This window comes from Pseudophryne corroboree, chromosome 12 (assembly GCF_028390025.1).
Source record: "Pseudophryne corroboree isolate aPseCor3 chromosome 12, aPseCor3.hap2, whole genome shotgun sequence".
In the NCBI taxonomy this organism is placed as follows: domain Eukaryota; kingdom Metazoa; phylum Chordata; class Amphibia; order Anura; family Myobatrachidae; genus Pseudophryne; species Pseudophryne corroboree.
In genome coordinates, this window is record NC_086455.1 from 67706656 (window position 1) to 67720154 (window position 13499).

A 13499-nucleotide genomic window follows, 5' to 3' on the forward strand; every position below is an offset into this window, starting at 1 on the left:
TATAAGGGTATACAGACAAACACCCCATCCCCTGGTGGAGTGAGTGTATAGGCTTGAAGATGTAGCAGAGTTTCTCTACACACCAGCAGATAACTTACAACTATGGGGCTAATTCAGACCTGATCTGTGCTGTGCGTGTACACACAGCAGTGATCAGGCCTGAACTGTGCCGACGGCTGACTTTAGCTAGCGATTGCCTCTGCCTAATTGACAGGCAGAGGAGGTCGCTGGGCGGGAGGGGGCGGGACGGCGGTGTTAAGCCGCCGTTTAAGGGGTGCAGTCTAGCCGAAGCAGGTGTGGCTGGACCATGCCGGGGGAGGGCCGCGGTGGCTGCGTGATGTCACACGTAGCCGCTGCAACCCGGGCAGCGACAGGTAGCTCCCAGCCAGCGCGCAGGAGCTACTCCTAAAGTACAAAAGCATCACCGTTGTGCGATCCTTTTGTACTTCTGCGACGGGGCAGGGACTGACATGCGGGGCGGGCTAGCCTGTGCTGGGCGTCCCCCCGCATGTCAGTGTGCCTGAACGTAGCTGTGCTAAATTTAGCACAGCTACGATCAACTCTGAATCACCCGCTATGAAAAGCCCAGTTACTTAACCAGTGGAGTGGTTTTAGTGAAGATAAAACAGGTACAGCCGTACTCACTGTTATACACACTGGTAGATGGAGAGGAGCTTTATGCGGAGCGTGGTGTCATGTAGCTCACCAACCCGTGAGTGTATGTAGGTGGCCTATCAGGCAGTTGTGCAGGAACACGGGAACAGCGTCTATATCGCAGTTAATCACAGGTCTCAGTGGAACTAAGTGGAAGACTATTGACTCCCACTGTGACACTTCTCACATCCCAAGATTGCTCTGTGCATGGGGGGTCATTCTGACCCGTTCGCTCGCTGTGTTTTAACGCAGCAGAGTGAACGGGTCCCTACTGCGCATGCGCCGTAGTGCGCCGGCGCATTCCAGACAGCCGAAGGCCGTAGCAGGGATGCGATCGCCTCTGCCTGATTGACAGGCAGAGGCGATCGCTGGGTGGGAGGGTGCGCAACGGCGGCGTTTGGTTGCCGTTTTGTGGGTTTGGTCCGGCCAACGCAGGCTTGGCCGGACCGAACGAGGGGCGGGCCGCAGCGGCTGCATGACGTCACACCCAGCCGTTGCGGGCCGGGGAGCGATGAGTAGCTCCCGGCCAGCACGCTAATGCTGCGCTGGCTGGGAGCTACTCTTGAAGTGCAAAGGCATCGCAGCTGTGCGATGCCTTTGCACTTCTGCGAGGGTGGGCCGGACTGACATGCGGGGCGGACTAGCCCTGTGCTGGGCGTCCCCCCGCATGTCAGGGAAGAAGATCGTAGCTGTGCTAAATTTAGCAGAGCTACGATCAACTCGGAATGACCCCCATGGTCACTAGTAACTTTGGTGGCCATCTTGGTACAGGAAATGAAGCTTCCCTTGAGGAGCAGCAACATGAAGTCTGTGCAATAGTAAACTCCACTTTCAGCATCCCCACAGAATTTTAGAATTGGGCAAGTGGAATATGATGTACTCTAACATCTTAATGCAGAATTCTACACCTGACCTGTGGAAAATAAAAGCATTAGCCATAATATTTCACTAACTTGAGTTATGAAGAAATATAAACAAGAATAATACTGTATACTAAGGCTAAGGCCTGCCTAATAAAGGCTCAGGTCACTCATAGAGATGAAGCAATACCCAGTGTCAGGCTGGGGCATGAATGGCCCACCAGGGAAATGCTGTGGTAGGAGCCCATGCTTAGAGGCTTGGCTAACCATTAGTGCATGGGCTGGGCCCCTTGATAAATATATATAGTAAATACTGTTAGTGTATGCATGATGATGTATCAGATTAATAACAGAAATGCACTGTAGAAAATATACCATAGTCCTGTGCAGTAGAAGGTCAAACATGGATAATGTAATTCAAGTGCAAAATCTAGAACCTGATTATAGAGGAGGGGGTGGGTTTCCCCTGTACCCCTTTGGGCCGCTCCAACCCCGACAATACCTTCATTTGTGTTTGCACATTCTTAACAATGCACAGTATGCCAAGCCCAAACCATCTCTCTAGCATCGGGGCCCATCAGGTGTCTTGGCGGCCCTGTGGACTAATGCAATAGTGTTACACATGTAATAGTGGAGTATTAAATCCCCCCTTCTTTCAATCATCCTTCACAATGATATAGCAGGAAGATCTACAAGGACACTGTGGATGAAGTAGGTGAAGGAAGAAGAACGGGAAGGCCGGCATTACATGGAACGGCTCCTATGCATCAGATACAGACAACCACTCCTGTATTTAAATAAAAAAATTGTAAAAATAATCCCTGTTTTTTTTGGGGGGGGGGGTTTGTTTCTATAAATTCTTTATTTTCAAGAACTGTGATCGTTACATGTACCAGTTAGCATACACACTTGCTATTTGCTGGTTACACATCACAGACACTTGTGATCTTGGGCCTAATTCAGAACTGATTGCAGCAGCAAATCTGTTAGCAATTGGGGTTAGAGTTAGATTTGGGTGGGGTGTTTTCAAACTGAAATCTAAATTGCAGTGTAAAAATAAAGCAGCCAGTATTTACCCTGCACAGAAACAAAATAACCCACCCAAATCTAACTCTCTCTGCACATTCTATCCCCCCCCCCCTCCTGCAGCGCACATGGGCCCTCATTCCGAGTTGTTCGCTCGCTAGCTGCTTTTAGCAGCATTGCACACGCTAAGCCGCCGCCCTCTGGGAGTGTATCTTAGCATAGCAGAATTGCGAATAGAAATTTCTTTGCAGTTTCTGAGTAGCTCGAGACTTACTCTGCCACTGCGATCAGTTCAGTCAGTTTCGTTCCTGGTTTGACGTCACAAACACACCCAGCGTTCACCCAGACACTCCCCCGTTTCTTCAGACACTCCCGCGTTTTTCCCAGAAACTGCAGCGTTTTTTCACACACACCCATAAAACGGCCAGTTTTCGCCCAGAAACACCCACTTCCTGTCAATCACACTCCGATCACCAGAACGATGACATTTCTTCATTAGGCCGTGAGTAAAATACCAAACTCTTTTGCAAATTTACTTGGCGCAGACGCACTGCGAACGTTGTGCATGCGCAGTTTGGGACTAATCGCTCCGTTGCGAAAAATTCTTACGAGCGAACAACTCGGAATGAGGGCCATGGTTTTGGCTATTTGCTAACAAATTTTCCACTGCGAGCACATCTGAATTAGGCCCCATGTTATAAAACATTTATTGCATACCTCCCAACATTTGAGCCAGGGATAGAGGGACATCTGCACGGCGCAGCCGCACCCAATTTAGAAAAAGGGGCATGACCTGCAAAAAGGGTGTGGCTTCGCGGGAGTGCCGCGATCGCGAGCCACGCCCCCCGAATCCGTCACTGAGGGGGCATGCCCAGCGCTCTCTGAGCTGCTGGCATGCCCCCTCTCCTTCTGTCTCCAGTGAATAGACGCTGTGCGCATGCACACAGCGTCTATTCACCGCAGCAGTGACAGGAGCCTCCCAACTGCCCCCCCCCCCCCCCTCCACCACGGGACACTGTGGCCCGCGGGTGGGACAGCGGGACAGTCCCCAAAAAACGGGACTGTCCCACGAAAATCGGGACAGTTGGGAGGTATGTTATTGTATGTACAATATAGACATTTATTATTAAGCATTGTTTGAAATGCTAATACCTCTCTACTACCACCCTCCATTTTGCATGTGCTAAAATGAATATGAATAAAAATGCTTAAACACGCTCTCAAAGGTATATCCTACACTAGGGGTGGGCAACAGGCGGCCCGCGGGCCGGATGTGGCCCGCGGACAGATCCTGCCTGGCCCGCTGTGCCCCACCAGAGTGCAATGACAAGCGGCCCGACATGCCGCTTGTCATTGCACTGCTCTCAGACGCGGCGTCGCTGAGGAAATCCCGGTCACGTCACAGGGTCAGCTGACCGGGATTTCCTCTGTTATCATGCGCTGGGAGGCACAGGGGCGGGCGAGAAGAGGTGAACGGCATCCGATTTGAGCAGCAGGAGGGCGTGATTATGCAATGCGTTTCCCACCCATACCTTCCCTACAGTGTGTCTCCCGGAGGGCATTTTTAAAATGACAGAATTTAAGGTTTTATCATTGATAAATAGACCACTAAAACATGTACACGTCTGCACATATATACATATAAGCAGAATGGGAATCCTACTGCGGCCTTCAACAGCTCAGTGCTAAAAACCACATAAATCAGTAAAAACATCTCTATTCTACTTTGGGAAATGTATATAACGTCCCAGGGATTCAGGAACCATTCTAGAAGGGGGCGTTATAAATACATCATTCCTTCACTTTATACTCAGCATTAAATGAGTGATAGCTCTATTGCATTAAAAAAGCACATTGCATTGCCAGGATAAACAACAAGAGGTCAGTTGTGGGGCTGTCTCACTCCCCTCTCCCAGAAAACGGGGGCGCTGTCTGCCGTAATGTGTAAAAACGGGGACGCTGTCTGCCGTAATGTATAAAACGGGGGCGCTGTCTGCCGTAATGTATAAAAACGGGGGCGCTGTCTGCCGTAATGTGTAAAAAGGGGACGCTGTCTGCCATAATGTGTAAAAATGGGGGCGCTGTCTGCCGTAATGTGTAAAAACGGGGGCGCTGTCTGCCGTAATGTGTAAAAACGGGGGCGCTGTCTGCCGTAATGTATAAAACGGGGGCGCTGTCTGCCGTAATGTATAAAAACGGGGGCGCTGTCTGCCGTAATGTGTAAAAAGGGGACGCTGTCTGCCGTAATGTTTAAAAACGGGGGCGCTGTCTGCCGTAATGTTTAAAAACGGGGGCGCTGTCTGCCATAATGTTTAAAAACGGGGACGCTGTCTGCCGTAATGTGTAGAAAGGGATCTCTTTTTGAGTATTTTGTGTGTGGCCCTCGAATATTCGCTGGAAGTGTTAAGCGGCCCCCCAGCTGAAATAATTGCCCACCCCTGTCCTACACCCTAGTGACTGAAATAGCACCAATCAGTGCTAGGGGAGGGTCAACGGCCAATCACAAGTGGTTTGGTAGTGCCAACAACCATCAGCATTATCAATCTATTAATAGAGCCGTGTTTATGAGATTCAGGGTGGGATGTACAAACAGTAAATTGCAGTCAAACCTGTTTTCAAGGTTTGCCACATTCACATACAGTATGTATCAAGCTCTGGAAAGTGAAACCTTCTGGAGCTTGTAGCGGAAAGGCAACATAATCTATAATTGGCATTGCCTATAGAAGCCTATGGGCCTCTTTCTGTACAAATCCACAGAGAGAGAGAGAGAGAGAGAGAGAGAGAGAGAGAGAGAGAGACAAAAGGTCCTGACAGCCATGCATATACCATAGGACCAGGGACGCATCTAGAGAGGAGGAGGCCTGTGTGCAGGCAATATCTGAGCCCCCTCCTCTCTAGCCGGCAGCGCTGTGACTCTGGGCACTAGGAGACCCCAGCGCTGTCCCAGAGTTTAGAGCGCATGCGCAGGTCTCCTGGAAAATGGCCAATTTTCCCAATGATTTCTGCAGCAGCGTTGCTGTGCCGTGGGACTCCGAAAGGGAGAGTATTGAAAATAATGGGTGCTGGGTGTGAACTGAACACTGCAACCATTATCAATACGCCAGTGAATAGGACTTTGTTCAGATTATAGATTTTTTTTCTAATACTTTTGGTTTCTACTAATATATATATATATATATATATATATATATACACACACACACACACACACAAATATATCTATCCGTTAAATGTTAAGATATCATCTTAATATTTGCTAAACTGTTGTTTTAAACGTTTATGGTGGACTCTGCTTAGCTATAGTCCATCCTGTGCATTTATATACATGGAAAGTCAAAGCCACATAGGGCCTAATTCAGATCTGATCGCTGCTGTGCGTTTTCGCACAGCGGGCAAATCAGATCCGAACTGCGCATGTGTATGCACAGCACGGTGCCGGCGCGCCGTATGGCTGCAATGGGCATCGATGCTCTGCAACGGGATGATGTGAAAAATCCATTCACACGGGCGATCGCACACTCCCGTTTTCTGGGAGTGTTAGGGAAAACGCAGACGGGAACAAGCGTTTTCAGGGGAGGGTGTCTGACATCAAATCCGGCCCCGATCAGCCAGATATGATCGCAGCGGCTGAGTAAGTCCTGGGCTGCGCAGAGACTGCACAAAATCTGTTTGTGTAGCTCTGATACCAGTGCAAACACACAACTGCACAGCGAAAACCCACTCCCCTTGTAGGCAGCAACTATCTGATCGCAGGGCTGCAAAAATCACTGCCCAGCGATCAGATCTGAATTACCCCCATTATCCTGAGCGTAAACAGAGCAGACATTGTTAATTTCTTTTTAGCAGAAATTCTATTTAAAGACTTAAAGGCGCCAGCGGCAGATTAATACTATGGCACTGGTTAACATTATAACAAGATGTAACTCAAGTTTTCGGGCGGGTTTTACCAACTTTTTTTAAAACTTGAGAGCTTGTTAGCTGCAAACCTTTTTATCATTTCTTGCACAGAATACATAAATATGCAATGAAGATAGTCTAGAGGGGCTGAGTTTCCGAACTTCATACAAAGCAATTTTGAGGATAACGATTTAGGTGGAAAACGACTACTCAATTGCCTGAATAAGAATATAATCAGTAAACAAATAAAACCTATGCTGGAAAATGTAAATGACGATAATTTACATTTTATTCACACTTATTAGGGAATAGTTGCACAGAGCCTGATATAAGATGTAGGGCTATATTTACAAAGCGGCTGCTATTGTAAGCTGCCACTTCCTGGCTGGTTGGAGCTGAAATTTTAAATTGCACTCACATTCAGCTCCAAGATGATGCTTGGTAAATATAACCCGCAGCTTCTAAATGTAAATAGCAAAACAGACACTATTCTATACAGTATACTTAATAATGGCCACGACTAATTGGAAGTACTTATACTTAATCGACGATGAACATCATACTCGCTATTATTTCTCTCAAGCAAGTTGCCATGTTAGCAGAGAGATTAACAGAGCAGAGAGTGAGTGACTGACAGTTTTGCAGATTTGCCTTGAAAAAAATGCTCTTTCAATTAAATGAACTAAATTAATTGAAATCAACTTTTTTTTTTTTTTTTTTTGGCACAATGGGGGTAGGGCTATAGATCCCTATGTGTGTGCCACTATGGGGAAGATAGGGCACAATGATGGAATTCTTTTACTGCCAAACGGTTTCACGGGTCCACATCTGCCCAACACCCTTTATGGCATTGGGATCACACTCAAAAGGGTAGCGAGCACTTTTAGGAAAAAGTGGGGTGGATCAGTCTGGTTGGAAGCCAATTGGGCTGCAATTGCCAGTGTTTGATCACCATGGCAACAGTAATTTGCTCCCTTTACCCATAATTGAATTCCCTCCAATATGCCCTTCACCATCTATACAAAACTTTTTTCCATAGTGCAATTTATTATTAGTCGGCGATCAACAGAGAATAGCAAGTATTGTCACATATGGGTAAATGTATTACCCGTCGTTATGGGGGAGAAGCGGTATCAGCGCACGTTATGTGCGCTATACCAATTCTCCATGTATGAAGGCAGCGGTGTCTGCAGGGTGAAAGCGCCCCTGTCCATATCGGCGCTGCTATCTATGCTCTTTTTCCTTCTTGGTTGGGGGGGTGAGGCGCCAATAGCCTAATACCACATCATTATAATTGTACTCAATGTAACTGCTTTCTTATGTTGTTACGCAATAATGTACTATTTTTTTTTGTGTGACAACAACTCAGTATTATTCCATATTATTCCTTTTGTCATTGTTTGATAAGTACCAAGACTTCTAACAATGGTATTATTGTTCGCACGCAGCGGTTCGAATGGGTTGGAAATGCGCATGCGCGGCAGACGCATTGCGCACGCGCGTCATTGCCCGGCGAGCTGCGACGCCACCAGCTAGAAAAGGGATCGCAGCGGCGATCGCAAGAAGACGGACAGGCGGGAGGCGTTCCGGGGCGGATACTCACCGTTTTCCAGGCTTGGTGAGTCCAACGCAACCGGATCCAGGCGTTTGGAGGGCGGATGTCTGACGTCACAGCCGGGACCTTCATTGCTGGATCCGTAGCACAGGGTTAGTAGCTTCAGGGCTGGTCTTGTTTTGCAGGAAACTTTTTTAGCAGAGCAGGGCTGCACAAGTGATCGCAGCCCTGCTATGCTAAAATGAACTCCCCCATAGGCGGCGTCAGGTTGATCGCACGAGCAGCAAAAAGTTGCTACGCGCGATCAACTCGGAATGACCCCCATTGTCTGTAAACTTGATGCATAATACTTCAATAATAAAACTTTTGGAGAAAAAAAAAAATGTATGAACGATCAGCAGCTGCAGGGGGCAATGCCCATCCACCACGGCAGGGACAGAGCTGCTCCTGGCTGTGGCGGGTGTCAGCTCTGGAGTGCGCAGGCGATCTCACGTGAGTAGCGAGATCCCGCGCAGGCACACTGGAGCCAGCCAGGACAGGGAGTCCCAGTGCTTTAGCGCTGAGCTGAAGCGATGCGTGCTCGGGGGACATCACCGGAGGGGGGGGCTCGGCAGACAAGATGTTTTTACATCTTGTCGGTGTCCCCTCCTGCTTCGCCTAGGTAATGAGGAGAAGCAGGAAGTGTTCTAGCGGCACGGTCCGTGCCGCTATAATACATTTACCCCATAATTTAAAAAGTTGCTGGTGTCATTATGGGGGTGAGATGGCACAAAGTGCCCCCCATATACAGAAACATGTGTTTTCCTTAGCACAGGGTAACATTGCCCAGTGATAATAATAGGTTTATGTTAGGTAGATTAGATTTAGGTCAACAGTATCTAGGTCGACCACTATTGGTCGACGGTAAGTAGTCGACATGGATTATAGGATGACAGGGAGTCTAGGTCGACATGAGTTTTTTTACCTTTTTTGGTGTTGTTTTCTCCGTAGTGACTGGGAACCCCAATTAGTGCACCACGTCCCCTCGCTGCGCTCGGCACAGGTTATCGTTCCCAATTTTAGTCCACGGGGATCGTAAACTATGAAAAATGTCAAAAATTGTAATTTTTAAAAAAAAAAACACATGTTGACCTTTTGTCATGTCGACCTAGAACATGTCAACCTAGGGTCCCTGTCAACCTAAAGACTGGATCTCATCACAAGACACTTTCAAATGATGGGTCCCCTCTTTCAAATGATGGGTCCCTTAGTACTTAGGCCCAAATATATGAAGCCTTAAAAAGTGATAAGGTGGAGACGGACAAAGAGTGATAAAGTACCAACCAATCAGCTTCCTGTCATGTCACAGGCTGTGTTTGAAAAATGACAGTTAGGAGCTGATTGGCTGGTACTTTATCACTCTATGGGGTACATTTACTAAGCAGTGATAACAGTGGAGAACTGAGCCAGTGGAGAAATTTCCCCATCAACCAATCAGCAGCTCTGTATCATTTTATAGTATGCAAATTATAGATGTTACTTCAGTGCTGATTGGTTGCCATGGGCAACTTCTCCACTGGCTCACGTCTCTGCTCTTATCACTGCTTAGTAAATGTACCCCTATGTCTCCACTTTATCAATTTTTTAGACTTCATACATTTGGGCCTAAGTACTAAGGGGACCAGAGCCGCGCAACCCGCTCAGCAGATCCTGCAATGCAGGGAGGCGCCAATGCTGAAGAGGCGCTCTCCCCGGACAGCTGAATACTCTGCTGTTGCTACTGGCTTCTGTTAAGGACCCTCTGGCTCTCTCCCTCCTCCCCTGCACCTTCAGCAGCGCCGGCGCTGGCATCTTAAAGTGTGCCGCCCACACAGGAAACATCTCATCCACCGCCGCGGACTCCCCCTACCCTTTAGCAGCAGCGTCGTTAGCTTAAAGTGCGCTGCCGAGCCAGATCAAGGGGGGTTCCTGGGGGTACGTACCCCGGGCCCCCGTCTAAAAGTGCCCCCTGTCATACACCACAGGTCGGATCTTCCGACCCGAGCTGCTGCAGGCAAACTCGTAGCCGCCAGCGCCGCATAGAAGACAGGACAAGGCAGCTGAGTGCAGCAGGAGGCGGAGGAAGTGGCCAGCCTGCTGCACTTATAGATGCTGCTCCTGTCACTGCCGGAGCTCCACGGGGCACCCACGTGCAATGTGCCCTGCTCTCGCCTCTGCTGCCATCGGGCTCCCTTGTGGGTTGCACCCGGTTCCTGCCGCCGCTGGAGCCACACAGTGCGCCCACTGGAAGGCTTTATTGTTGAATCCAAATAATCAAATATGTTCCTCTCCCACCCTACACCCACCTCTCACCCTGCATCCTCACCCAGCATGCACACCCTCCTCTCACCCTGCGTCCCCTCTTCTCACCCTGCATCCTCTCCCACCATGCACACCCCTCTATCACCGTGTCCTCTCCCACCCTGCACAACCCCCTCTCACCCTGCAACTTCACCCACCCTACACACACCCCTCTCACCCTGAGTCCTCTCCCACCCTGCGTTCCCTCTCACCCTGCATACCCCCCACTCATCCTGCGTCCTCTCCCACCCTGCACACCCCTCTATCACCCTGTGTCCTCTCCCACCCTGCACACACCCCCTCTCACCTTGCGTCCTCTCCCACCCTGCACAGCACAACCCCTTCTCAGCCTGCACACCCCTCTATCACCCTACGTCCTCTCCCATCCTGCACACTCCCCTCTCTCAACCTGTGTCCTATCCCACCCTGCACAGCACAACCCCCTCTCACCCTGCTTCCTTTCCCACCCTGCACACCCCCCTCTCACCCTGCGTCCACTCCCAACCTGCACATCCCCACTCTCACCCTGCGTCCTCTCTCACCCTGTGTCCTCTCCCAACCTGCACACCCCCCTCTCACCCTGCGTCCTCTCCCAACCTGCACACCCACCTCTCACCGTGCGTCCTCTCACCCTGCACACCCCCGGCTCACATGGTGTACCTCTCCCATACTGTGTCCCAGTCTTCCTCTTTCCCTCTCCCCAATATGTCCTATTCACACCCTGCATCTCCCCTCTCACCCGGTGCCCCTCTCCCACCCTGCACACCCCCCTCTCACCCTGCGTCCCCTCTCACCCTGCACACCCCCCTCTCATCCTGCAACCTCACCCACCCTGCACACCCCCCTCTCACCCTGAGTCCTCTCTCACCCTGCTCACCCTTCTCTCACCCTACATCCCCTCTCATCCTGCATACCCCCCTCTCATCCTACGTCCTCTCCCACCCTGCACACCCCTCTATCACCCTGTGTCCTCTCCCACCCTGCACACACCCCCTCTCACCTTGCGTCCTCTCCCACCCTGCACAGCACAACCCCTGCTCACCCTACGTCCTCTGCCAGCCTGCACAGTCCCCTCTCTCACCCTGCACACCCACCTCTCACCCTGCGTCCTCTCACCCTGCACACCCCTGGCTCACCTGGTGTTCCTCTCCCATACTGTGTCCCCGTCTTCCTCTTTCCCTCTCCCCAATATGTCCTATTCACACCTTGCATCTCCCCTCTCACCTGGTGCCCCTCTCCCACCCTGCAACCCTCTCCCACCCAGAGTCCCAATCCCCAATATGTCCCTCTCCCACCCAGTGTCCCAATCCCCCACAATATGTCCCTCTCCCACCCTGCATCCCCCCCCCTTCCTCTGTCCCTCTCCTTATTATGTCCTCCTCCCACCCACTGCCCCCGTCCTCCTCAGTCCTTCCTCCACCATGTGTCCTCCCTCTCATCCAGTCCTTGAGGACACGCCCCTTTTTCAGCGCGCATGCCTGTGACATGCACAATATATACAGTTTATCTGCCTGCCTCTTTATTAGGGGCCCCACTGTCTGAAGTGCCCCGGGCCCCCTATAGCCTTAATCTGGCTCTGCGCTGCCCCCACAGAGGACATCTCCATCCACAGCCGTGGATCCCGGAACTAGGTGCACCGAACAGTAGCAGACGGAAAGAAATCCCGCTGCTACAACCATCGGCTCCCAGGTGCTCCGAATAGGCGTGAACAGCCGCTGTGCTGCTGCCAGACACCTACGTGGGAGAGACTGATCACCATTCACCTGTGAGTTATATATTCATTGGTTTAAGTATGGATTGCCGCTACCCCTGTTTAGATGAGCGTTGGGGAGACTTAAGGGAAACTGATTTAAAGGTTCCACAAACTGATACTGCACATTAAAAAGGTTAATAAAACGTTTTGTTCTATGCATTTTCCACACATTCAACTACCCCCCCCCCCCCCGAACATCACTGCCGCCGATAGTTCCCCCCTCACCTCCCAAAGACTTCACAGCGCCAGTAGCAGACCCCTTCCCCCTCCCACACAACCACCGCCAATAGGGTACCCTATGCCTGGAGGCCTACTCTGCTGTAAATATGGCCCTGGCGGCCACAGCTCTTCAGTCTCTCTGAAATCTCATGTGTAAGTACTGCACCACCCTCCCCTCCTGTGGACATAAGTGTAAGGGGCACTATTACTGGGGCCATTATGTGTTGCACTACTACTGTTGGTGTTCTGTGTGGCACTACTACTGTGGGCATTACGTGTATGAGGGGTACTACTGTGTCTGGTAACATGAATAAGGTACACTACTATGTGGCACAACATGAATCATGGGCACTACGTGCGTTGTAATAAGATTGTGTTACTGTGTGCCGTAATTTGAATTGGGGGTACTATTGTGTGGCCACGCCCCTTCCTTGTGATACCACACCCCTTTAGGTCGTGCACACCTATCCATTTATTATGTATGACAGGGCGCAAATTTATCGCTTGCAGGGGGGCGCCGAACACCCTAGCACCGGCCCTGAAGGGGATCCATCATTTGAACGAGGGAATAATTATTTAAAAAATAAAAAGTGATCCCTCATTTAATGCTTTAGGTTGTGGGTAGCTTTTTTAAACCAAAAAAAAGTGTGATATTGATGTTGGAATATGACGAGCGCTAACATCAGAAAATTACCTCAGTACAGAGGTGAGCTTGGTCTAATGGCTTTATCACAGTAATCACTGGTGTCTGCAGATCACAGATTATTGTGTGACTTTCCTCCATGTACTCGGACATGATATGTTTCATAGAGGCTGGAACAGTTACTGCTTAAATTCTGTAAAGCGTGGGGCACTATGGTGGTCAGAGAAGTGTTGTGTAGACTCCTGCGTCACATGACCTCAGCAGGACAATGTCCAAGGCCCTCTGATCTCTTTGGACTGGTAGATTTAGAGTATAATACCCCTTTTACACCAAAATCCCAGATCCAACCCGTGATTTAGAACATGGTTCCAATCTGTGTCAGACCCAGGATTTACCCCATTTACACTGCGGTGCCGACTTGGGATATTCCCAGGGTGGCACCGTTCACACTGCACACAGGTGCAGTGTCTTTAATGCCGGCGCTTGGAGATCGCCGGGAAACCCGCTGGGGAAAGCCCAGCACTCCGGCAGCTGCTGGTCTACCCCCGGCCGCCGTGCAGTGAATGGATGCTG